This window comes from Amphiprion ocellaris, chromosome 19 (assembly GCF_022539595.1).
Source record: "Amphiprion ocellaris isolate individual 3 ecotype Okinawa chromosome 19, ASM2253959v1, whole genome shotgun sequence".
Classification (NCBI taxonomy): domain Eukaryota; kingdom Metazoa; phylum Chordata; class Actinopteri; family Pomacentridae; genus Amphiprion; species Amphiprion ocellaris.
The window spans coordinates 18,107,866-18,134,744 of record NC_072784.1 but is presented as its reverse complement, the minus strand read 5'-3'; the positions used below and the strand labels follow the sequence as shown (position 1 = coordinate 18,134,744).

The 26,879-nt window shown below is 41.1% G+C and overlaps 1 long non-coding RNA gene across 1 annotated transcript; it reads right to left on the bottom strand.

The window, feature by feature from the left end:
* On the bottom strand, positions 1-26,783 carry LOC111576409 (uncharacterized). The gene is made up of 3 exons (XR_008599842.1): positions 26,299-26,783; positions 441-500; positions 1-180 (listed from the first exon to the last, which is right to left on the bottom strand). It is a non-coding gene; the product is annotated as an uncharacterized LOC111576409 (long non-coding RNA).
* Positions 26,784-26,879: the final 96 nt, after the last annotated feature.

Below are 26,879 nucleotides of genomic sequence, written 5' to 3'. Positions count from 1 at the left end.
CTCCTGTCAAACACTTCTTATAACAGCTGAGCTGTGTCCAGCAGGGTGGCTGGCTGCTTCCAGGGCCTTTCATCTCACAGAGGTGATGGGTGATGAGAGCTCCTCTTCCTCACATTTAAAGTCTGTCACAATACATCCTGCAGTCCTGGTAACTTTAGGACACTGCTGGGCTGCATGGACCTGAGGGAAAATATGCATTTTGTGCGGCATAACGACAAAAAAATCTCGGATACACACACAGTCTTGCATGTTAGTCTCAGAATAAAAGTTCCTCCATGGTTGCTGCATCAGAGAGTTTTAGGATACAAATCAAAGGAGGTATTTAGCTGTTGTTTATGCTACTACTTTGCAGCAAGTGGCTTAAAACTCTGCTGCGTGTATATGCGAATGTTTTTATGCCTTTGTGCAAGCAGAACTATCACTGGGCTTACAGGCCTTACCTGAAGGCAGGAGGAGCAGCTGGAACGGTGGTGTGACCAGTTCAACACAGAATCACAGCCCTGGATCGGAAACAGAGGAAGAAGCAGAGACTGAGGTTTCAGAGTTGAAAGAAGTGTCTGGCCGTCAGAGAAACATTCAGACAAAGACACCAGAAAAGAATGAACTCCTGCCTGACCACTGGAGCTGCAGACCAGCAGACTGTGACTGACTGACAGACTCTGAGCCGAAGATGGCGATGCGGTCACTGCGCCACACCAAGCCAACTGGCTCACTGAAACAGGATCTGCTTTTCCGACCCCATGGGGACCCACTGAAGAACTCACTGCCATCCCTACATCTCAACCCCTCTCTGGGCTAGCGCAAAGAGGAATTAGGAACGGGGGTTTAGTTTTGGTGGGTTGTGTTTTGCCACATGTCAGCCAACTTCAGGGAGTTTTCGGGAGAGTTTTTCTCAGAGGTAGCTCCAGATAGCCTCATCTTTAACCCCCCTCTCCTCCCCTGCTCTATCCATCCCCAAGACAGAGTGTCAGAGGACATATGGTTGAGCCAGAAGCACCTGGCATCCCCTTCAAACCGGCAGGCAGATTGAAATTGTAGCAATGGGGGCTGGGAGCAAGAAGAAAGCCCACAGATATCTCCAAAGAATGGTCTGGAATTCATGGGCTTACTGCCACTGAGAGCACAGGGATGAGTGTGTGATGACGGGAGCAACAGACTGGGAAAAAGGCAAAACAGAGTAGAAATGAATGGCAGTTTAGAGGATAGGGAACTCAACAGAGCCTGTTGATAACCACTTCATTAATTAGACAGACATAGATAAAGATTTCTATTAAATAAAGTTGTTCACAAAGAGAAATGACACATTTTCATCTGATAAACTGTTGCAGGGCACACATATCTAGAATTTTGAAATGTCATGGGCTACATCAACGACCAGCGTGACTGGACAGTGGCCACGTTGCCATGGTAATACATGCCACTTGTTTTAACAATTCAAGCAAAGACGAAGACACAGAGGAAGAACATATTGTCACTTGAATGACTGATCACGAAAAGAAACTGCAGCAGGTTAGTTCTATTTTCGAGTTCTACATCCTTACTGTCATAAAGGTGCACATCTATTTGTTTTTTCAGGGTTACAAACAGCGATATATACAATCAGGACTTTGGGGATATTTGCATCATTACTTATTTCAGTATATCGTGCAATCCATTGTACTCTAATAGGATGGACGTCAATTAAAAACACTTTGTTAGACGCATTTCCATCATCATGTTTCAATGTAGCCTTTGTCTGTATTGTAAAACTGTGAAATACAGAGAATCACAATGCATATTTTTCACTAAGTTTAAAGACTGCAACAGAGTGTGACTCCAGGAAAGACATTTTTTTTTCCTCTGCAGTGGTTAAAATGAAGAAAATTGATTATCAATATGCACGTCCCTAAGTTTGTATACTATATAGCCTCTTCTGCCATGCATCATCAGCATCACACCCTGCTGTTTAAAATAGATTACTGTGTATACTTGTCATAAATGATGGATTGTCATGAACTGGATCCATACTCTCACCAAGCATTTCACCGATGAGAGTGATAGGAGGGAATAGATAAACACAGTAATGCTGACAGAGGAGGCAGTTTGCACGAAAGCATTTCTTTGTTTTTACAAGCCGCACAAGATAGACTAAAGAAACCATAAGCTGAGGGAAAAGATGTGCATGTTTTGTCTCCACTGTCTTAATCTTGCAAGGTGCTAAGTGCTGCTATTCACATGGGATATTATTGTTAGCTTGTAGTGAAATCACTGAATAGATTTATGGTAGAGATTAGTGAATGAAGAAATGGAAGACTGTTGTTTGCTGTAGGTGCACTGACAAACCAAGGCAGACATATCAGCAGTGCCCAGATATGTACATTATACCTTTGGGATGTTAACATGGATGACATTGCTAGTTTTCTTTTTTGAAAAACATTTATTTTTCAATTTTAGATTTAACAACATCTGTAAGAGGCATCGCATATGAAACACATTTATTACAACCAAACAAACAACATCATCATCCCTCGCAAGTGTAGTATCTAATTATAACAGTGTTAAGCATAAAATCATGCAGTTAAGAAGGTTAATAATGGCAATAACGATAACAAATAAAAATAATAATACAAAAAACTAAAGCAAAAAGGACACAATAAAGTCAACTTGCACTATCAACTTTTAAAAATGATACTGTAGTAATAAAAAAATAAATATCATTATCATAAATGACATATAGAATTTCCAAAACCAGTGGATGTTGTGTTATTAATGGTGTGTTATTTTTATTTTCACTTAGTGTGTGTATTTTCTTTTACTGTAGCTATTTTTCTACTGTTGCACATTAGGATGGTGTGTTATTGGACAGCTACACTGAAAGACAGCTATTCTGTATCCTGGAACACAACACTCAATTCCTCCACTACTGGCAACTATAATCAATATTTTTTAACAGTAACAATGTATCAAATGCCACTGTGGAAAACATTGTTTTGGTCTTTCCCTCTCTCTGCTGTTATAGCTCATTTTTGGCCACAGAAGGTATTTGTTTTCATTGAAAAATACACAATAGTACAGACATAGGTAGTGACTTGCTGTACATTTAGCTTAAGAGTCAAAAACAAAAAAAACAAAAACTAAACTAATACAATACTGGTGATTGTTTGATAAATAAGCAGCTGTTTGCAACAAGTTTGCCACATCAGCCAGAGATGGATCTGCTAAAATAACAAACTATTTATTATCAAACACAAAAATGTATTCAACATAAAATGCGAAATAAAACCCTCAGTGCACCGAAAAACAATACATTTATGTGCAAGAGACCTTCCTCCAAGTGGACAGTGCCTCTTTTGGCAGTGTCTAACCATGTGGTGCTGGTTCATTTCACTCTGACCAACCCTCTCTTCCATTTTCAATCAATCAATCAATCAATCAATCAAACTTTATTTATATAGTACTTTTCATACAGGTAACACAACAAATGCAACACAAAGTGCTTTACAATATTTAAAAACATTAAAAACAAGAAAACTCATCCCTCCCTCCCACCACCCATTAGATGCACACAACTACACACGCATGCCCACACATACACACACACACACACACACACACACACACACACACACACACACACACACACACACACACACACACACACACACACACACACACACACACACACACACACACACACACACACAAATGCACACACACTCTCACCACTGACAGTAGGGAGACATGGCATGGCACTGACAATTGTGGAAAACGCCTCCATTGGGGTCGTCCACACCGGGAGGAGTCGCAGGCCATGACCACCGGGGGCGCCGGCACCCGGACCCCCACACCCCCACACCGAGGTGGGGAGCTCCCCAACCAGCCGGGCCGAAGGGACCCGTGGACAGCACCCCCAGCAGCAGACCAGATACAGCCCCCAGTGTGGAGGACCCCGAGGAAACACTAGAGTTAAAAAGGAAAAAAAAACAAACAACTTTACAGTATAAGATTATGATGGATGTGAAAAGGCAAAACCAGGCACCCCCATCAACCTTTATAAGCACTAAAGATGGGGAGGACCCTATCCTCCTCCCAAATAGTAGTCTTAATAGGAAACATTCCCATAAAGTCATGGCTATCGCCGCTCGCAGATTGCCTTTGGCTGTCTGTTATTTGCCAGCCCTCAGGGCCACTGTGTCCCTCGGCTATGTTTGTGACTGTATTTCTAAACAGAGTGACAAAGGCTAAGAAAGTCTCGAGACTGAAACTTTTAAAAAGGAAAGCCCTTGTTGCTGAGTTCTGTTCTCCTCTATCCCTCGTTCCGTTTCTACAAAACGCTTCACTTGTCACCACAGACTCCCAAGCTCCTTTAATAAACGCTGCAAACGAAAATGTCTGGCTTTGAGTGGCAGAGTGTGACTGTTTAAAACCACTGGGATTCTGGTGTAATCCTACGGAAGACACAGGCGTAACCCGACTTTAAAGTCGCCCTGTCGCTCCACATCCAAGTGGCGAACCTGGAGAGGAGAGGCTAAGGATTGTGAGGAGACACTCTCGTGTAAGAAATCAAGTGTACATGTTGGCTTTCAGGGAAATAGTCCATATTTGATACATGTTGAGGAGAGAGACCCATATGTTTTGGTAAGACCTTACATCTGACATTAAGCTTAAAATAGAGTGAAATGTGGGTTACTTCCACTGAGGGGGTCCCATAGATGAAACTTTGAGGACTGTCAGTCAGTAGTTGCAGCTTGCGTCAAGTGAACAGGTTGCTTAGGAACCGATCAAGTGGAGAGTACAATTGTTCCGTGTTTGTAAGCAGAGTATTGTCATTAGACAGAGGAAATTTAACAATACAAGTGTTTTTAAAAGCATTGCTGAGACCCATGGGTCAAGGACTGAGAATGGTCACAGGGTTTAGCTGAATGTAACTGTCGATCACTGTGCAGTGAATGCATCCACTTAAGTTGTTTTTCATGCTAAAAGGGGGGGAAAACAACTTTTTCCAAACTTTCCTTTTCCTTTTTGTTTTTTTCTCTTCCCTTTGTCTTTTTAGCAGACAGCTGTCTGAGACAAGATGCTGCTTCCACTGGAGACCTCACTCTTTTCGCTCACACGCTTGCTGGATCCTAGTTGCCATGGAAAAGCCCAGAAATGGGGCAGATAACAGTTCAATGAGGGAGCAGAGACTGGAAGGTCTGGAGGGATGCGGCAAGTTTCTAGGGCCCGTCCTGTCAAACCATCAAGCTCTTTTGATGCGTGAAAATGGAAAGGCAAGTGAGAGAAAGATTTAGAAAAACTAAAAATGAGAGGAGGGTGAAAAAAATGGGAGAAGCTAACTAATCTGTTGACTGAAGTCAAATTTGTGTGTGGAGAGTTAACAGCATTTCAAATGAACTGATATATGACTAAAAGAATGAAGATCTATCTGTGTTGGGAATACTATAAGCACCAGGTGTAATTTTAAGGGAGGAGAAAAAACAGATAGAAAGCCTGATGAAATATGAACAAGACAGTCAATATTTCGCAGCCAGAGAAATGACTCACTGAAATACTGAAGAAATCCACGATATCCTGTCTCCTATCTAAGAATTAACTGTCTATTACTAAAGTATTAATAATCTCATAAGTACAGGGTTGGTGATTAATTACTACACGCTGTCGGTCAGAGAAATGAGACTGGCTGGCACCAAAAGCCTATCTATCACACCAACAAATCAAAACGTAATCATAAAAGCCAGAGAAAGGCCAAATGTTCTAAAGGAATTTGAGTAGGTTCACTTTGCCTAACAGATGAAGCTTCAATAAATGTCAGAGGCCAGAGTATCTTTAACATCCAGCAGCAATGGTGGCTGCAGACAGGATCGAACTTCTTACTGGGAGTTAAAGGTGTGAAATCATCAATGGACACTAATGACAAATTGAGAATTAATCACCCACTTTTTGCCAAGATGAACTCACTGATTACGTAGGGTACCCGTAACCCCAAAGCAGAAAGCAGACAGTATGAAATATGCAAACAAACAGATACGGATGAATAAGTAAATACTTACAAATGCGAAGCTTCGTGACACGTCAGTGGGGACTTGCTAGTGACAGCCCCACCTCACTTTTTACAAAGGGTTTTGAAGTTACGCTGTCAGAGAGGCCCCTCAGAGGTGTTCGAGTAAAACACCTGTCTGAAATCAAATTCCCTTTCATTTCCCTGCCTCACTGAGACTAAGCAGCAAAGACACAGGACTCGCCTGCCTGTTTCAAACATGCAGCACTATTACACGTCCAATGAGCGCAACAGCCATTCAGTATGAGCCTGATAGCTCAAAGTTGTAATCTACAAGATCCTCATTTTTGAAAATGTTTGTTGCATCCTCCAGGCTAAGTGATTATTGCTGCAGGGTTTGGGCCATGATTTTCTTAGATAAATAGTGTGTATAGTTCTCTGACGTGCTTTTCCATTTCTTTAATGCAGTTTTTCTTTGACTTTTCAGACTCTGCGGCAACTGCAGGTAGTGTCACCTGCTGAGTTCTTGTACTGATGAGTTCTATGTGCATGGAAAAAAAACATAAACTGTAGCTGCTGCTGCTGGTAATGTAAAATGCATCACTTCCTGTGCACAGCAGTTACTTAGATAGCAGCAGTAAAACTTTTATGAGTTGGGTATAAGAGTGAAAAACAAGCTTTATAATAATGGTCAGTCAAAAGAACCAAACCAAAAATGTAACAGTATTTCATGTGACACTGGTGGCTTTGGGCCATAGGTGTCAGTGTTGGTGAGTTGATCCACTACTATGATCTAGACAGAAATATCTCAGCAACTAGGACATTATAACCTGTACACATTATCAGGTGATTGTCTGACTTTCGTGATATCACTATCAGTACATCATTTCAATTTATTTCCATGTAGAAAATCCGACACAAAGTTTTGTTCGGTACAGTCATGGTGACCAGATAACTTGTTACGTTGATTTGAATGATTTTCTGACTTTTCTTCTATCACCACCAAGAGGTTGACATTTGTGGTTCTGAATGGATTTTTAGAATGCATATTCATCAGAATCAACTATGATCTCTTGGGTTATCCTCAACCAAATGCCCACACTGGCACAAACCTCCTCAGCCTCAGCTTTACTTTGTGTTTGCTAATTAACAAAGCCTAATACAAACACTATACCTACAAGACATAAGCAGATTAGAATTATATTTTTGATGCTAATTTTAGCATTTTTTTTGCCAAAGAAAGTGCCAAAGTATAAACTCACAGAGCTGCAAGCTGGGCTGTAAACTCCAACACTACGTCCATGAACAATTTTTCATTTTAAAATGGCAATTTAAAACAAATACAATCCCTATTTACATCATCTTAGTATATTATCAATAATAATCTATATATATACTAAAACACCTGCAAATACATATCACATGACCATTCACATACACTGCAGCATGCCAGTGTAAAGAGGAGGCAGAGGGTTGGCTACTTAGCTGTAATATCACGAATCAGGGAAGGGCACATTTTGACTGAAAAGACCCAATCAGGATGCAAACTCGTGCTTCTGGGTCATCGTTTCCTAAAGCCTCCACCTTGTCTACATGTCAACAATGCAAACAGAGTTTCTGAAAGATTTTCCTCATGGAAGGAGTTTTCTAAAAGATCTATTTGCAGTAACCAAAATCTATGTATGCATAGGAGAAAGCTACATTTTAAAAAATAACAATGTGCATGATGATAAGCTGCTAGCATTGTTAAAGTATAAAAAGTCATTTGAAAGTTTATGTAAGTGTGTGAGTGTCAAGAGTTTGGAAATATCACATGGAAAAACTAAACTCAAACTAGACTGTCACTTCGAAGCCTAACTTCTGGTAATGATTAAGATGAGAAGAGGTCAAAGAGGATGGGTAGGAGGATGAAGTCGGATGATGAATGACATGAGAAAATTGAGTGCATTTATAGAACCGAGAGATTGATTCTTCTAAGAGACCTAGGAGATCCGGGTGGCTCCTTTTCTGACACTAAAAATCCTTCAATTCTGACCGTATTCAACCCCTGTTCCTCAACCAAGGCCACCAGACACCATGATTGACATCATCCTTCCATCTCCGTGATTACAGCATATCTCCTTCCCCACCTCTGGACTATCTGTCTTGTATCTAAGTCTTAAACGCAGCTGTCTGCCAGGCATTTTCTGGTGCCTCTGTCCGAGGAGCAAAGCTGGAATCAAGAGATTGTTTGAAAGAAAGGCGATCAAACAGGCTGCGAAGATTCAGAGCCTCTGAATTTGTGAGTTTGACACAAACATTTAATGCAACAACCACCAGGCCATCCCCGACACTAAAACTGTTCACGTAACCTCACAGATCGGGTCAGCTGTAGTCTTCCATGAGGGGCAAAACAAGTAGCTGTAAATAAAACCTTGAATGATCTCTCAACCCCACAAACCTTTTTTTTCTGTTCTCGCTTTCGTACTGTTTAAAACAAGCGGGAAGCCCTCACGTGGTGACAGCAGGCTCTGGGGGAAAGAAACAGAGAGCAAATTTGATGAAAGACCACAGACGAGAAGAAACTGCCAGCCACGGATGAAAGAAAAATGTCATACTGAGTTGTCATGGGACCTTCTAACAGGCACGCATTGTCCAGCAGGCTTGGTAGTCCATGTGAGAAGATGATGGAGAACACAATGCTGGTCTCTGAGGAGTAGCCATGCTCTAGGGGGCAACAACACCAGCAAGGGAGCCCGCCAAATCCCAACACTAAGCAACACAACTGCACTCTGGTCTCCTACATTTCAGGCCATTTTAGTGTACAAACAAAACTGTCTTCCATTTGTACATATTAGTCTTGTAGTTCCAGTCTTAGGTATTAATTTTGAATGAAGAGCAAAGAGCTGCTCTATGTTGGCCCCCCAACAAACTCTGACTATACTGAAATCAATATAAAAACCTCTTAGTCTCTGTAGAATTACAAAATCAATACAAATGTACTCCTTATGATGTTTTCTTGTCATTTCAAATGTATTACTAAATGAAAATGATATAGGATCATCAATTAACTAGAAGCATATATTCCATTGCATTTCGTTTGACCAACTTCACTCCTTAACACTAAACCCTAGTGGTTGTCAGATACTTTCTCTTTCATCTGCTCTCCTGCTATTTCTTTGGATGAAATGTGCTTTTGTCAAAGTCCAAACAACCTAGAAGAGTAGAAAAAGCTGCAAAATGTAGATTTTAGAGGCTCATGAGTGATGTAGATAAAATATATTAATGTTTTCCCTATATATATACACACACACACACCGGTATTTCAGCACATTATTATGTGAATATATAATATCAACAGCATTGATGTTTGGACTGACCTTATTACTCTCTGCAAGCAAACCCCAAGCTCCGGACAGCAGGGAGTGGAGAATGACGATACTGACCTCCCTCTATGGATTCACAGAGCCTCAGTGGATGCTGCAGTGGAGGTTGGGTTTTTGAAATATTTTACACTTTACAGTGGTGGGTGGCATAGCAGAAAACGAGCAATGGCATAACTTTCAGGTGAATGTTGTGGAAGTAGGTATTTCTAATGCATTAGACTAAATGTGTAGTAGGTAAAAAAAAATCTGCTTTTATAAGATTTTCAAAGTTTGTTTCCTGCTACCTTCTTTGACGGAAGAAGTAAAGAATGGTGTGACTGCTGCAGATACAAAAAAAAAAAGAGGAAAGAAAGCAGACATTTTACCTTTGCACCTCCTTCTGTAAACTCAAGCAGCATCGACCAATGGGAAATCAATGCACTGACTGTCGCTGTGAGTGTAGTGTGTAGAGGTACAATCCAAAAAAAAGTACCCACGTGGCTTCAGACTCTGACAAACAGAATCAAATGAGGACACACATAGCACTAAACACATACAGATACACACACACACACACATATATATATATATACAACGACAATTAAATAAGAGACAAATCTACAGGGTGTCTTTCAGATAAATTGCTTCATTGCCAAGGATTTTTCAGACCCACGAGATAGTGTTTCATTAAGTGCTTCTGCATTAGGTGAAAAGACACAAGAAACCCATTTTAATCCAGGGATTAAACAAGGCAGAAAAAAGTTTTGGAGAAAACGTGTTACCTGTTTTGCTTGACTTTGGAAGGCTTTCTTTACTGTCATACAAACGGCAAGATGCAGCTCTGTACTGTAACACGTCGACTGAAATGTGACTCATATATTTCTGAATACCATCTGGGTGTTCTTAACATAACCCTAACCATCTGTGTCAGCACACAAGTACCTAACAAGAAATTCTACTTAGAGAGGTAAATATGACTGAGGCAATTCTTTGCATGGCACTGCAAAGAATAGAGGTAATTAGCAATTGAAGAAGGTAAATTAATCAGGACAAAGACAGAAGTGTAAAAAGTACAATGCAGTTATATGATGGGCTATTGTGAGATCCTCTCATGTAACTCTGGCAAAAAGTGAAGTGTGTATTTCTTGCAATGTCAAAATAATCCTTTAAGGGATGTATAAATCCTTGTCGGGATTCAAAAGGTACGATTTTCCACTTTCGTAATTCCCCTCAAAATTGGAGCCATGCAAACACTGAAAACCTGACATCACACATAAAATATATCTCCTTTTCATTTTGTAGTTCCCATACATGTAGCTACTGTAGCTCGACGGGTCGTTCTGACTTTGCACTTGTATTCTTCAACATTGTAGTGAAGCAGAATAAAACGCAGCTCACCCAGACACGCATTGTTTTGTCCAAGTCCTCAGTTCCCGAAATCTCTGCAACAAAGCTGGAGTGCAAAGTTAGCACACAAAGCCACAATACCCACATATAAGGCTAAAATAAACTGGCATGATCCTTGCATGGAAATATTCACAATACTTTAACACCTAAAGACGTCATGTCTCATCATGAGTAATGAATGCATTTTTCTCAGAAAAGAGCTCTAGGCTATTGAAAAATAATTCTACTGATATCCTGCAAGATGCCAGCTAGATTCCTGCCTACATTGTGGACAAATAACTTGTAAGCAGATCAATTAGATAAGTAAAGATTATGATAAAGATAAGCCAGGGTCACTCTCTGTGGCTCATTTTCCTCTCTGATTGCCTGTGAAGCTGCCGCCTTCTGTTGTTTCCTTCTTGCTCATGCTGTTCACTTCTTAATTTAGCTTCCTCTGAGCCCACACAGATTACAATGGCCTGCAACGGGCCAAGGTGTCCACCGGTGGCTCCACTCTATAAGCATGAGGTGGTAAAGGGACAGGGGGGTAAATCAAGATACATCCCTGGGTTGATAGATACTGAATGGAACCGATAGAGAACATGGAGCAAGGTCGACATCCATTAGCAATGCCTTGAAGTCACAGATGGATAACTCCACAACAGAAGGGTCAGCAAGTACCGCTGCTGTTAACACCTCTGTCTCACACTGGACATTTCACGGTGTCTGCCGGCAGACATGAAATCACACACATGCACAGAGGAAGCATGACATGCAACATAAACATGTGTATCAGATATCAGCTCACCAGGTTTGCTCAACTGATGCTGTGTCTCAAGTACTTTTTTGTGTGTGAGGAACAAAATTCACAAAACATATTCAGCAGCAGACACGCAGTCAACACAGACAAAACAAAAAAGTCATTTTTATTAATAATCAGTAATAAATGCATCACACAGGGCCATGCAAAGCAACACTGAAACTAAAACTGCAACACACACGCAAAAAGATGTAACCACATTCTGTTAAATCAGTCACCAAAGAAACAAGAACTCAATTTGAACTCATACTTTTTTTAACCAGAGTAAGTAATTATACCACTCAAGAGAGTAAAAAAAGACTAAAAGCTCGCCTGTAGTTAACACAATCACTAATAACTACAATCCTGTAATTACCTATATTATATGATCCATATTAATGCCCATTACCAACAAACAAGCACACAGCAATCAATAGCAGACTTAGCACAAGACATTTATGCGTATACATACGTTTAAATAGTAAAAAGAAAAAAAAGTTTACATTTAGACACATGGGTTCAATGCAATGAAAAAATCCTGATACTACATCACATTTTGACTTCACACAGACAAAGCTTTTCACATCTGCCTGACTGGAGTGGAGGTCTTTCACCAACAAAACAATAGACGGCCTAACAGCTTCTTAGCTAACAAAGCCAGATCTGTCCTCTTTTACTGCCCGCAGTCCTCCAGGATCACAAACGTGCACAGCAATGACGGTGCCAATGTCATGCTGTCACCTGAGCTGAGCCATTATTACGCAGGCATTCTTAATAGCCCTATAGATTAAAGTCCAGAGGAACAAGACACCAACAGATTAAAAAAAGAAAGATAGGGAAGAGGATGATGAATTGCCCCAGATTGCGAGGCAATCATGCATAAATTACTAGGATGTTCTTAGGTATAATAACCAGCCCTGTTTTAAGTGATCGCTCACTCTTGGGGAGCTGTCGTGTAAGGAGGAGTGGGTGGCGACATAGGGGGAAAGAGATGGGTGGCGGGTAAAGAAAGGAGCGGGTCGCAGCTGTCTACTCAATCACATCACCGTCAAGGGTATCGCCCTGACACTGTCTCCACTCTGTGCCCTGAGCATCCACACAAATCTCCTGATAGACAGACGCAGCAGTCAAACAGCACCCTCGTTCCCCTCTGTCGGGGCCCACAAGGTTCCCCGGGCATGTCTCTGTGGCCCCAGAGGCTGCCACTGGCAGCACCAGCACCAACTGATTATGCAGGATCTAGACTAACAAGAATATGCCATGTGGATCTCAAAACAACATGTTCGAGTTGTGAATACATCATGAAGCAGGGAGGAACAGGCTGTCTTCAGTTTCTTTCTCCCTGGATGTGCTGCACTTTCAGCTGCTGAGCAGATTCAGGAGAAGCAGCTTCAGGTAGGAGGATTCAAACCAAATTCGTAACTGTAGCATCTGGGTCCTCGCTCTACTGAGTCTACAGTCTGTATATACTGTGAAATCCAGACGCATCACCATCCTCAGAGTTCTCTGTGTTTTATGGCAAATAACCCTCACTTGTTATTTAATAAAAGTTGAATGCTCAAAAACCCAACTAATCTGCTTCACAAGGACTGCTAAGCAAACAATCCCAAAACAGTCATGTGATATCAGTTTCACCTACTTGAAGTTAATGAAAGAGCCACAGACAATGCAGAAAATACAGAACAGGTTTCAAATTTGGCTTGAATTTATATATTCATGTTACGCTTCATTGATTGTTAGTACAAGCAGATTGAGAAAATACGTATTCATGATCTTAGTAAACATGTCAAAATCTTCTACTGGTCTGATTGTGGATTTTAAAATGTCAGGACAAGAAAACTAAGAAAACTAAATTCAAAATTTAGAGAATTTTGAATGACTAATTTTGAAAGAGAATACAATGAACTCAGTAGAAGCTGTAATCAAGTTTGTTTTTGTAAGCAGCCACATGCAGATTTTTTTATTTTGCCCTAAATTTAACAATCATAGTGAAACAAGAAAAGCAACCTGTAGTATTTTGATTCTTTTATTATTGTTAAGTACTATTTGTCTGAATGTCTAACACATAATTTCCAAACTTAGCAACATATCACAAAAAATTCCTTATCTTTTACCTGTTTTGAAGACTAATAATTTGAATGCTTGTGTCCTGTGATGATTCCACTAGTTCCACTGGTTTCATTTAGAGGCCACGTGAAGTATAAATGATACTGTATATAATAATCTCTCTCCACTTCCATTATGTGCACCCTGCAACACTGGTAATGCTGTTTGTGCCATCTGAACTCCAACAGCTAGTGAGCTTGGCAGGAGTTCAGGCTAGCCACAGTTGACTTTCCACCACAGGGGGCCTCGTGGGGACCATCTCTCAGACTGGTACAACACTTCTGGGCCGAGACATTCGTCTCCCTTCACCACATCCTTCTTCATCAGCATCACTTGGTGTTCTCTTCACTTAAAGCATGATACTGCAGTCCCTGTTCTTTAAATCTCCTCATCTCTCTCTCTATCTCTCTCTGATTGCTTATAGCGCAAATGGTGTAGTAATGCTAGCGCAGCAGGGAGCTGGGGAGGAAAACAAACTTGGGCCACTTAACTCAATAGTATTCACAATGGCAAATTAGGCAGAAATACAGAAGTGGTTGCCAACCATCCCACCCAGTCAAGCACACGCACACACACACAGGGAGCGCTTGAGTGTGTCTCTCCTCTGTGACTCATTACGGACCTGATAATAAGCACAAAATGCGGGTGAATGGGCAAAACTGTTAAAGGATACATTGGTTAATATTTACATGGCACTTTGTCTCCATCATATTCTAAACTCCGCAGCACAGAGTGAGAGAGAACGACTAATAGTCCCACTTTTCCTCCCATTAATCCACGAAGATGTTGTAGAGCAATTCCCCTCCACATACTCTGTGTTTTTCTTTACCTCTTTTATATCCCCAATGACCCTGAGTTGAAAGCAGAAATACAGAGCAGAGGACTTGTGTTTGCACAGATGAGGGCTCTCCAGCAGTATCTGAAGGAAATGAGAAGGCAGAGTTGAAGTCTGTCAGCCTTTGTCTCTAAATAGAAGGTGGCAAAGAAACAGAGACACCAGCAGGGTATGTGGGAAAGAGGCAGGGGGCTGTTATGCCAGTACAGCCGGGGCCTCAGGGATGAGTTGGGAAGATAGTGACTTGGAGCGCCCAAATAAAAACATTCATTCAGCCCCTTCAAACACCACATGCATGCACACACACACACACACACACAAATGGACAATCAAGCAGACATAGAGAGCTCATCTGACGCTGCCAAACTTCGTGCCTATGAGCTTACACTGCAGCCTGAGGTCCATCTTAGCTTAGCTACATAGCTTAAGTCACTTAGCCAAGGTTTACTCCTCTGGAATGAGCTCCAAATGAATCACACCAAAGGCTACCGCTCCATTCTGGTGCACAGAATAGAGGACCCTAACCAAGACGTGAGTTGCCAACTCATGAAGCGTTATGGTGTTCCATCCAAGCCTGGCAGCACACAGATGCAGGACTGCCATCGTTGGTCTCTGCAACATCACAAATACGCTAGGCATACACACAAAGCATGCAACATGAAGAGGCAGCTGACCTAAGAGGCCTGAGCTTGCCTCCAGGGTAGAATCAGGCAGTATCTAACACTCTCAGGTACTAGTAGCAAATAGTACACCAAAGTACATATTCATTGACCCGCAGAGACGCACAGAGGACAAACTGGACCTGTATCTGGTGTAAGTGGCAGCTCACTACTCTACCATTAACCTTGGAGAAAGGAACTAATAAAAGAGTGCTTTGTACCCTTTCGTTTTCTCTATTTAATTTGTCCTATAAATGAATTTCCCTAAGGTGGTGTGCCTGAGCAGACCTAAGAATAATGCAACACAGAAATTCTTCTGGTCTTGTGTGAAGTTTTGCAGAAGCAGACAAAAGCGCAGAGCAGGGAACCAAGAAAAATGAAGCAGGCTACAGCAGCAACCAAGAAATCACGCCAACCAGTAAACAGGGTCTGGAAACACTTAAAAATTTTCAAGGAGGGTGAGTTCTGTGATACAGTTCAAGAAGCTGAAGACTTCCATCATCCTGACCCAATGTACAGGCATTTATGCCTGAAACAAACTGCAGAGTGTCTGTGCAGATTCTCAGTCATCCAGGTCATGGTAATCCTAAGAGCTTCAGTAAAAAGCAACTATAAAAAGCACAATAAGAAACACTGCTACTGAAATTTATTCAGATTAAATCCAGTGTAGGGCCTGACTGATTAGCAGCATCACTGCAAAGTAATACAAAAGAAAGAAAATAGGATATGGTTCCATTATTAAGCTACAAACACCTGGGCAGGCCAAGTTTTTATTTTAACAATGCCATCAATGGTTGATGCCTTAACTTGCTTTTTGCAGTGCAGCGCTCTCCTGCCGTCCTTTGGCCTTCTCCACTAGCCACTTTTAAATGTATTGTTTATGACTTCACACAGTGCAGGGAATCCAGAATGCACATGAAAAACAAAGACAATGTAGGTATCTCAAGAAAAAAAGAAAAAGGAAAACCGAGTGCAAACACGGGTGAGAGACTGACATGTATCGCTTTGTATTGATTACTATCTTGGTCCAAATAGACTAAATCAATACAGAGTATACATTTTGCCTCTCCTCACCCAGAATCGCAAGTAATAAATTCAGAGATTTTTGAGAGAAGTGCAACATGAAGAAAGAAAGGCAGAGGATTGCTGTCTTTAAAGTGGGAGCTTTCTAGTACACGGAGTAAAGCACAAAACACAGGTTTGAATACTCCCCAACAAATGGACACAAATTAATATAATAATGCATATAATTATGTGACAAGCATATGTGTCCCTGATTACTGTTGAAGAAAGTGTGCCTGTGACATCAATACAACTGTAGCAGTTAACATGCCAGACTGCCATTTTGCCTGCCGTCCATTCTGAACCAATAGACCGAATATTGCACTTGGTGGACGGAAGAATGGAAAAGGGGGAAGGAAAGAAAAACAAAAGCGATTGATATAAATGATCTGCCGGCCGAGAGAGGCCCCTAGGCAGGGGCGAGCGAAGGTCTGCTCGATACCAATTGATCGTGGGAGGCCCAGGCATTCGTCTTAATTCTGACTAATTAGGGCAGCGGCTGACGAGGAGGGGGTTGGAGGCAGAAGTGTTGGTGTGTGTGTATGTGTGTGTGTGTGTGTGTGTGTGTGTGTGTGTGTGAGCATGTGTGTCTGTGCGTCAATGGGACCTCCCAGATTACAAAATTACAAAATCAAGCCCCCGTGTTTACAAAGCGTGGAACAAGTGGAGGATTAAGGAAATCAGTTTAGGAAACAACAACCGTCACCACATTAGTGTTGCTGCCAAAATAATTCCCCTGTCTTCAGTGGGTTGCCTGACAGGCAGGATGGGAGTAAATCCTTCCTTCACTTTTTTTTTCTTTTTTTTATCTTGTTTGTGCGAGCACTGCTGATTATCTTCTGCCAGCACAAGTCTGGCCTTTGGTAGCCAAGAGGCAGCAGAAGAGAGCTGCTTTTGTAGCCTCGCCCATTCCACAGATAGACATCAAATGTGTTTAACTGGCAGGAAAGAAAAGTTAGACTTGATCACTGGAGCGATTGGGAAAAAGCATGATTTAGATGTGTGGTCCTCAGTGTGAAAAATGATTGGAAGTAAGCTCCGGGTGCAAGGATGAGACTGTGGACACTTGAGATATTGCTTTAGTGTCCAGTAAAACAGAAGTAGATGACACTGGGAACCTAAGAATGGGAGATGTGAGCTGGTAGGTGTCTCAGATTTTAGAGGCAAAAGCCCTTTCAAAAGATCGGAGCATTTGGGAACCGACACTGAGCAGGTGCTGAGCTGCTGCGAGCCGAGCGTAGACTCTGATTTCTATCTGTCACTCCCCGAGGATGCTAACGGTGTGAAGTGTGAAGGTGGCAGCCCGGAGGTATCGCCATGAATGAGGGGCAGCGGTAGGGACAATTCTCCCTGACTGGAGATCACAATCTGAGGACAGAAACACACACAGGCATTCATGTGAAGGTGCACAGACCCGCCTCACGCAGACAAAAGTGACAAAATATCAGTGAGCAAAAGTGACAGACAGGCAGCGTATCTGTATCAGACAAGATCCTATTGTTGAGGGGAAACAAAAAGGAGAGTTCAGACAGGCTAGGCTGACCTGTGCCCATTGTCGCTCATTCTCATAGGCCAGGAGAGACTGACAGATACACGCGAATATCAGCTACTCGCTCTTGTTCTTTGACACAAAAACTTCACTGTCCTTTCCACCTCTGACTCCCCGTTCCCTGCCAGCTATTCATATCCCGGCCCGCCTCGGTTGCGCCACAAGCACCTCGTCTATCAGGAGTTCAGGAACAGAGGCACACAAACTAGCGGTGGGTGTCTGGATATCCTCACATAGCCTATAAATACCACGCCTGCTCCAGACTGGGTGTCATTCTATTCACATCAAATTAACCAATCAGGATGGACATGTCCCCTGAAATCTCTGCTCGTCAGCTCAAGTGTGATGTCCTAATGACTGCCTGGTTGTCGATACCGGTCCACATAACAGCGGGGCCCGCAGGGGGACAATTAGGGAGAGTAGGAGATGTTTTCCTTGATAAATGTTGTCACTGCTGGTATTGGTACTAATAAGCTGTAATTTGCTGTTGTACACTCTGATGACACACACTGTAACAGCACAACCGCAGACAGATGGGTGAGTCCTACAAGCCTTTACATTAAAGTGACACAAATGCTTTCATTAACTCGGAGAGGTGGGAGCCACAAATATGTACACGGTGTTTATGAGATTTGGTTCCTTGTAACATGCTGGAATTTCCCCAATTGTGCAATAATGTGCAGCCAGAGGAGTACCAAATTCTATTTCCCAATCCTACCAGGAGTTCTGTGATTATTACAGCACAAATTAGTTAAAAGTACAAAATCTGGAGCAGCATTTCGGCAGGTTAGGTTATTTGAAGACTCTCAGTTCAGTGCCTTAATTTAATTAGAGAGGGATTTTTAAGTATTAGGTGATGGGTTTTTCTAGTTTGTGAATGCACCGCACTTATTAGGATGGTGGTGGTACCAGAAGTCTTTTATATGTGTAAGGATGTTCGGTTGTTGTGGGTGGAGGTTGATGCTATGTGACCTAAACTCGATTATTTTCTGCAGTAAAGGGCAGTGATCTTCAAGCATTGTTTTAAAACTTATTCTTTTTTGATGAATCCAATAATTTAATCTACAGAAGCACATCAAAGCAACGATCAGTCAAAATCGCAGCGAGATTACAATGAAAAGACACATTACCACATCTAAGGAGCTCTGACCGGCAGATGTATGGCACTTTCATTGGATAAATGACTTTAATGACGAAGCTATTAAACTGCCACTGGAAATTTTCTGCTGATCAGATTTATTGATTAACGAGCTCATCGTTTCAGCGTCGCTTGATGGTCGGAGAAAAACTTTGATGGATTTCCTATTCAACATGCATGTGCTACACTCACTCTCCCGTTAGAACAAAAAAAAAAAAAAAAAAACCCCTCTTCTTGCTGGCTCTTAGCACAGGGACCAGATGAAGAAAAGAAGGGCCGGAGAGACGGATCATCACAAAGACACTGAGAACGCAGGTGGCATGAGACTGCACCGCGCTGTCTGATGTGTGGGTGAGTGACGGCTACCAGTAGAGCAGGGTTGACTCAGCCCATCAGCAGACGCCACACCAGCGGCAGTCAGCAGCACCAACCCACATTCAGCACGAACAACTGAGCATAAGCCTCACCGGACCACTCTCTCCCTCTCTCTCTCTCTCTCTCTCTCTCCCATTCCCTCTCTCCAACTTTTACTATCCCCTCTGTGTCACCGTCCTGCCAGAGCAGTGACAGGAGGATGTGCATTGTTGTCATTGTGGCAACGCTGTGTTAACATAAACTGTCACGTGCTGATTCGCTTGAGTCAATATTTACCCTGATTTGAGTAGCCTTGTTAGGCAGTCATCTGACAGCAATTCATCTGATTACAGACTTATTCAAATGCGGCGTACGCAGGGGGAGAAAATCCATGGGACGCTGCTCGGATTGGCAGTGCATTTTGGCGAAATGTTGGAGCTCGCGTGTAAACACCTACAGTACCGTCAAATACCACCCTGACAATGTTTTGCAAAGGCGAGGGGGGAAAATCGCTTTCAGCTATCAACAGCAAAAATAACAATTCATTTTAAAATGAGGTGACTCATGTGTCACAGTGGATAATAAGTGATGACTGTGGGGGTTGTTCTGCTTTCAATAGGCTCACAACTCAGTCAGCATTTCATGCATTCATTTACAGAGACCCTTAAGTACAGCTAAATCTACTGTATCCATTTCCTTTTCATACCCTCTCTGCAAAGCCACCAAAATATATCCTTTATGCCCCGTACCAAGCCAGGTCTTCAATTTAATTCCCCATCTGTGGCCAGCTTGAAATATTATACGAGAAATGAGATCCGTGACCCTGAATACAGAGTGTGAAGCAGCAAAGGGAGCTGGATGGAGACATGGCCTGATTTTGTGGCTAAGAGGCATGCCTTAGTGTGGGGAGGAGGACTGGATCTCCTCCCCAAGTGGCATGGCTAAATATTTGCCCTCCTCCACTTGGCTGTCTAGACACATCCACTCAGCCTCCTTCCCATCACTCCTCTGTTTTGCTCAGAAGCGGTGAGAGCTGGCACGGTCAGCCAGGCAGGGCGCCAAACCCACGACAAAAAGTTCCTCCTCGCTGCCAGAGGTCATGCGAGTTCATCAACCTGGAAAGAATAGGCTTTGCATTTTTAAAACCTCTGGGCCATCATTTGGGGAGTCACACGCACACCAAGTGAGGGACAGGAGGAAAAAAACACTGTCAAATGGTCTTTGTGCTTCCCAATGATTTGGAGAAAGGAACCCTCAGAACTCACTGAGCGGTCTCCGTGGACTTCTCCGAGTTAGTGTTCCATATTCATTACCTTTTTTTCCACACTGGCATGGTGGGGTTTTAATTGCCTACAATTCAGACTAAAAAGCTAGATGAGCAGAGTGAAAGCGCCATGCCTCCTGAGAGGGAGATGTGGGAAGTCCACCACCAACACATTCAACCTGATAGACACATAACTACTAATAAGAGCCCTCATTACACATAACCAGATTATTCCCTCAGCTATCAGCTCAAGTTAATTTTTCTCCTCCAAAGACACCCGTAATCACTCAGCTCCAATAAAATGATGAGGTGGCGTGCATCATTGCTATGTAGCATAAATACTATTAAACAAGTCCAAAAAAACATCTTTTATGGAATGATGGGTTCTCTTCTTATTCTATCTCAGGTGAGGTCAGACTTTCTATGAGTTGCTGATGAGACATTTCTGTTCTAAACCTCTTCCACAGTTTAAATTTAAATAATTGTTCAAAGTCCAAACACAACATATTACACAATGTTTCACAAAGAGTGAAGATTAGAAAAACAGCCCAAAAAATTTATCCAGATTCATATTGCAGTACTTTCTTTTCTTCTTTTCTACCACATTAATAATCTCAGATATATTCTGTGACTGTTTGGTGGCTGCATATCAATACACTGAACAATCTAACAATAAAATGTGCATTGATGCTTCAATAATATCCCTTTAATAATTACTCAGCCACTAGAAAATTAGTTGCTAACTGTTTTGATTAAATTTGATAATTCAAGAGCTGATGTCTAAAATATGTTTCAGTTTCTCAGGTATTGGGATTTTCAGGTGTTTGCTGTTTTATTTTGCATTTTGTACTTATTTGTTGTCTTTTTTTGTCCACTAAATATTGTATCTTTAGCTTTTTATACAGCTGGTCAGACAAGACTTTTGCAGACGTCACCTCAGGCTTTATGATAGTACAACACTACATTATGGTCAACTATGGCACAAATAAATGGGCACCAGAGAATTGGATTATACTGTTGAAACTAGTGTTGCACACTCATGATCCTTTTTTTCTCTGAGAAAAAAACAAACAAACTTCTAGACATCGTAAACGACCTGAATTCCAGCTGAGCACAGCTGTTGTTCTCTGTAGGAGGACACTCAGAACTCTTAAAAGCCACCTTTAAAAGGAACAGGAATATTTAAGCATTTTAGGAGACAAATTTGCTTCTTGGCAGCAATGAGGGGACAACTGTGATGCGTGACAGTAAATATAAAACCGCAGCCAGGAGCCAGTTAGCTTAGGTAAGCACAAAAAAAAAAAGGAAAGCAGAAAAGCTAGTTAGTTATGACACTGCAAAGATCAAGGAACTTGATGCAACTTTTCTAACATGATATTAGCGAGCCTTTCACACAGTAAATGCAGTGAGGTGATCTTAGCAACCGAGCAAGATTTAGTAGCCTTGATGTTTAGTTTACACAATCAACAAGCAATCAGAAGCACCAACAATGTGACAACGATGGTAGTACACCAGTGATCAAACATTACCTCTGTTCTTAAAAGCACTGACATTACTGGATAATGTTGTAACACATAACCCATCGCTCGCACTGTCTGTCTCACTTCCCTCACTACCTTCCTATTAACCACGGAAAGATGGACTTTGCGTGTCTGTCAAAGCCTGCGTGTGGGTGGGAGGGAGGGGAAGCAGACCGAGTGAGAGTGTGTATGTGTGGGAGAGAGTTGTGAGAAGTGAAAGGGAACAAAAATAGAAGAACACAAGTATGATATCTTAGCAATTAACGATAACAACTGCAACACAACGTAGTAATATTATTATATTGTTGTGTTGTGACATTGCCGTAGTTACTGTGAATAAACATTTTAAACAGCACACGCGTCTTGTCTGTCGTCAGGTGTCTCACAGATTAGATCACTGTGCAAAACTAGGAAAATCAATAATTTAACACTTTAATAGGACTTTCGGTTCTATCAAATAAAATGTTACAATGTTGTCATCAAATCAATTTCACTCATCAGTATCTCCCGCAGCGTAATGGAGTTAAGTGAGACGTGTTACACAGGAATCAGGATCTCTGCTCCACAACATGCTAAAGAAATCATCCACAGTTGATTTAACAGCCTTATTCAACAGAATTACTAGCATCTCAAACTTTGTGTCACTGCATCTTCAGCTACTGTGTGACGAGAAGGCAAGCTACAGCTAGAGAAGATGAGGAAACATGCCTGTTACACATGCTGTTTTCCGTTGTGCTGCACTGCCTGGTTGTTCTGGGCTCTGGTTATATTCTGTCACATTAACACTGCGATGGAGGATATGTTGACAGAGAGAGGACATTGCACATTGAGACTGTAGGGCTTTTCTAAGGCTGGTGGCATTGGGACACAAAGACAAGTGTGCATCTGTGTGCGCGCGTGTGCATGTGTGTGTGTGAGCGTGTGTTTGTATGTGCACATGTATATAAGTAGAGGGTTGCCTGTGGAGCAGAGCATGTGGATGCCCACCCACTCAGCAGCCTCGCGGCCCTCGTCATTTCGCATCAATCCACAGCCCCTCAATATAAATAGGACAGGCGTCCTAAAGCTACGCAATACTATGAGAGGCAATGGCATTATGCATCGACCCTGGGCCCCTCAGCTTGAAATATGACTACGCCAGCCTGTTTTAATAGCAGTTTTCCTCTCACTAGCGCACCACTCTGCTCACAGGGAACTATTTTGGCAGTTAGAATACATGAAATTAATGTACTTCACCATTTTGGTACTGGCTACAATAATTCAAGACAAGTGAGTGGCAAAGGACATCAATAAAACTGCAACTTTAGAGAACCTAATTTCAATTATGAATTTGAAAATCTCAATCGTTAAAAAAAAGTTTTCCAAGTGTCTATTACTTTTCGTTCATCTCTTTTTTGCTACTAGTACTTCTGTTAAACGTATACAATTGTGTCCATCAACACCATACGCAAACTCAAACTGTACATTTTGGGGTATTTCTTTGAATGTGATACTCAGATTGTTAAAATTAATAGATAATCTGCAGAAACATATTACGCCTGTTTAGGTTCAGCTTCATCTTTATGCATAACACCATTAGCACAAAAAAAAGAACTAAAGGAAGAAGTACTGAGCATGACACACCAGCTTATCAGTTTAGTTAACGACTGTTTGGTGAACGTTACTTTAAATTTTGCCTGAAGAAAAGACAAAGTGAACTAAATATTTGAGTAAATATATCTTAGCTGTAAGGAACTGAAGGTGGTGCACTAAAATAGAGGGTACAGTTCCACACGGCAGCTTCCCTGTGGTGTCACAGAAGCTTCACACTTCATTACTGCAAGGCCAGCGACGTGTGAAGCTATTATGTAGGAGCAGTGGGAAGGGGAGTGAGCGTGTGTGCATATATGTGTGTTAGGGGTGTAACTCGGGGATGTAAGTAATAACAACCCTTGCACAAAGTGCTTTCTAGAAGCGGGATCAAGCCATTCACACGGAAACATTGTTTAATATATTCAAACAGCTAGGAGGTGTTGTCTACTGTCCCAGTGTCAAATGAAAGAGGATGAACAAACATCTGACAGGGCACTTTGGTGCTGCACCGCATTGCTTACAACTGTACTTTAACAAGCCGACTTTGATGCACATGCATAGAGCAATTTGAAACGAATCACATCCTAGATAAGGTCTGAGGCACTGTCATGCAACTGAAGCCAACTATATGCTGCGTCTCCATCATAAGAGTAAACAAATCTGTCTTCTACTTCCACCCAGTGGCCAAAAATAGAATGTCACCAAATGTTTCTACTACTCATAACCCCAAAACATCTGTGTATCCTCTGTGCCTCCATTTACACAGACAGTGAATCCAGTGATGCAAAAGTTAGTGATAAATTCTAAAAATTAATTTAACTTTAATCAAATGATCATGCAGGATTATTATAAGGAATACTTGCGTTTCAATTACTTTCGCTTAACCTCAGTGCCATTGAGGCATAAAAACAATCTTTCAGAGGTTTACAGTGACACAAATTTCTCCTCAAAGAAGACTTTCTTTCATTTAGAGGATGGAAACAAATATTTTTTTCCCAGTATTTTTGGTAAGTTGTAATCATTACAGTGTTCTGCCAAAGAGCTATTTGATTGCCAGCTGCCCACTGAGTTGAAAAAGAATAGCTTTTTATTTAGCTCATTATTTTGAAATCAGCATTTCAGTTTGACGAGTACTGGCACACCTAGTGCTCAGAGCCTACAAGTGAGTGTATAAGTACTTCTGTAAACTGTGAGGACAATCAAAGATTAATGTTCAATCAAAAGCGTTGGTATTTGTGGCAGTATACCAGGGCACTTATATGACTGCCAACGCTGGGCATTTTGCACTGATTGAAATTTTGGCTAGTGAAATGAATTTAACAAGCCAGACAAGCAGCAGGACAAAGTTATCACAGCAAATTTCATTCAAACGGAAACTTGACAAGACCTGTGTTCACAGACTACGGGTAATAATTTAGCTTAGGTGCTTTGTGCATCAGAATTACTCTACAGGGAGCAAAGTAAGCATCATTGATGTAGAGAAAGCACACACCAGAGACAGTGGTGTCAGAAGTATTTAGACCAGGGGTGTCAAACATGCGGCCCAAAACCAGCCCGTCAGAGGGTCCAATCCGGCCCGTAGGACAATTTTGTAAAGTGCAAAAATTACAGAGAAGACATTAACTGCAAACTGTAAATTTGTAAAACTGTAAATTTAAAATAATTTCTAGATCATGACAGGTTGTTTTGATCATAAAGTAAAACACTAGATTGCTCATTGTTGTTTTGTATCTTGTTTTTGTGATATTTTGTCCTGTTTTTGTTGTTTGTTGTCTTGCTTTCTGTCTGACTTTTGTTTGTCTCATGTTTTTGTCGTTTTCTCATTTTTGTCATTTTGTTTCCTTTTTGTCTCGCTTGTGTTTTTTGTCTTATTTTTGTCACTTTACTTGTTTTTCTCTCGTTTCTGTCGTTTTGTGTCTTTTTCTGTCTCGCTTTTGTCATTTGTCCATTTTTTTTCAATTTGTGTCTGTCTTGTTTTTGTAATGTTTTGCCTTTTGTTGTTTTTTGTCTTTTTTTGTTGTTTTGATCATGAAGCAAAATACTTCATTGTTCAGTTCCAGATACCTGTGACTAAATGTTTTGTGTGTTTTTGTAGGTACACTGTGATTTGGAAGTTGTAATGTGTAAATGATAAACTGAGGCATAATGTTTTTGAAATTGAACTTATTTTTCTTCAGAAATTTCACGTTGGTCATGATGTTTTGTAAAAAGGAAACTCTTTAAATGTCAACATTTTCAGAACGTACTTTTTTGCTCTAAAACAAATGAAAATTTGGAGTTGTGGTTAATTATAGGATATTATGCTCAGATTTTTCAAGTCCGGCCCACTTGAGATCAAATTGGGCTGAATGTGGCCCCTGAACTAAAATGAGTTTGAAATCCCTGATTTAGAAAAGTTGTAATTATATGATGTAAAAAAAATAATAATTAAAAAATCTCTTTCACAAGAAAATATAATCAAAGCATTCACAGTCATACTGGAGTAAAATTTCAAAACTAGTAGTATCAAAATATGCGTAAAATACCTAAAATAAAAGTGTTCACTATGCAGAATGGTATTGATCCAGTGATGTGTACATCACTTTAACGTTGCAGTTGGTGCTAATTTCACTTTATTGTATAAAGGCTATTGCTTGGTGGCTTAATCTAAAATAAATTTTTTGGCTGAGATTCATGTCTTATCCGAATATTCTAAATCTGCAAAATAACTAACTACTAAAGTACAATATTTACCTTCAAAGTGCAAGGGCGTAGAGGTAGACGGCAGCATAACGTGGGAACACAGAAGTAAATGCATCAAAACTGGAATAAAGAAGAGTACTTGAGTGAGTGAACTTTATCTTTTTCCATCACACGATTCAATAGGATGAACGGAGGGGATTGAATAGGGAACATTTGGTTATTTCAAGGAAAGATGAGCATAGAGGAGAAAAAAGTAAACAGAGATGTGGAAAAATAATGTATCAGTTTTGAAACGTGTAATTTAGACTGAGTGATAACCTTGTTTAAGACAAATGGTGAGCAGAGGCTAAGGAAAACAATTACACGTATCGCTGCATCGTTCAAAGAAACTTTTAGGTCAAAATACAATCTCTCTTGAACTTAGTGCTGGCAGTGGACTGCTACAAATACTTACATATGTAATACAATCAACCCAACAGCTCTCGAATTTGTATACTGGCCTTTTACAAAGGGACGCAACTTTGTTACCTGAAACCGCGTGATTACTTCTTCGTTGGTACGAGAAAGAGGTGAGCCTGCCAACAAACACCTGTATTTTTTTTTTTTTTTTTTTTTTTTTTTTGTAGTTTTTA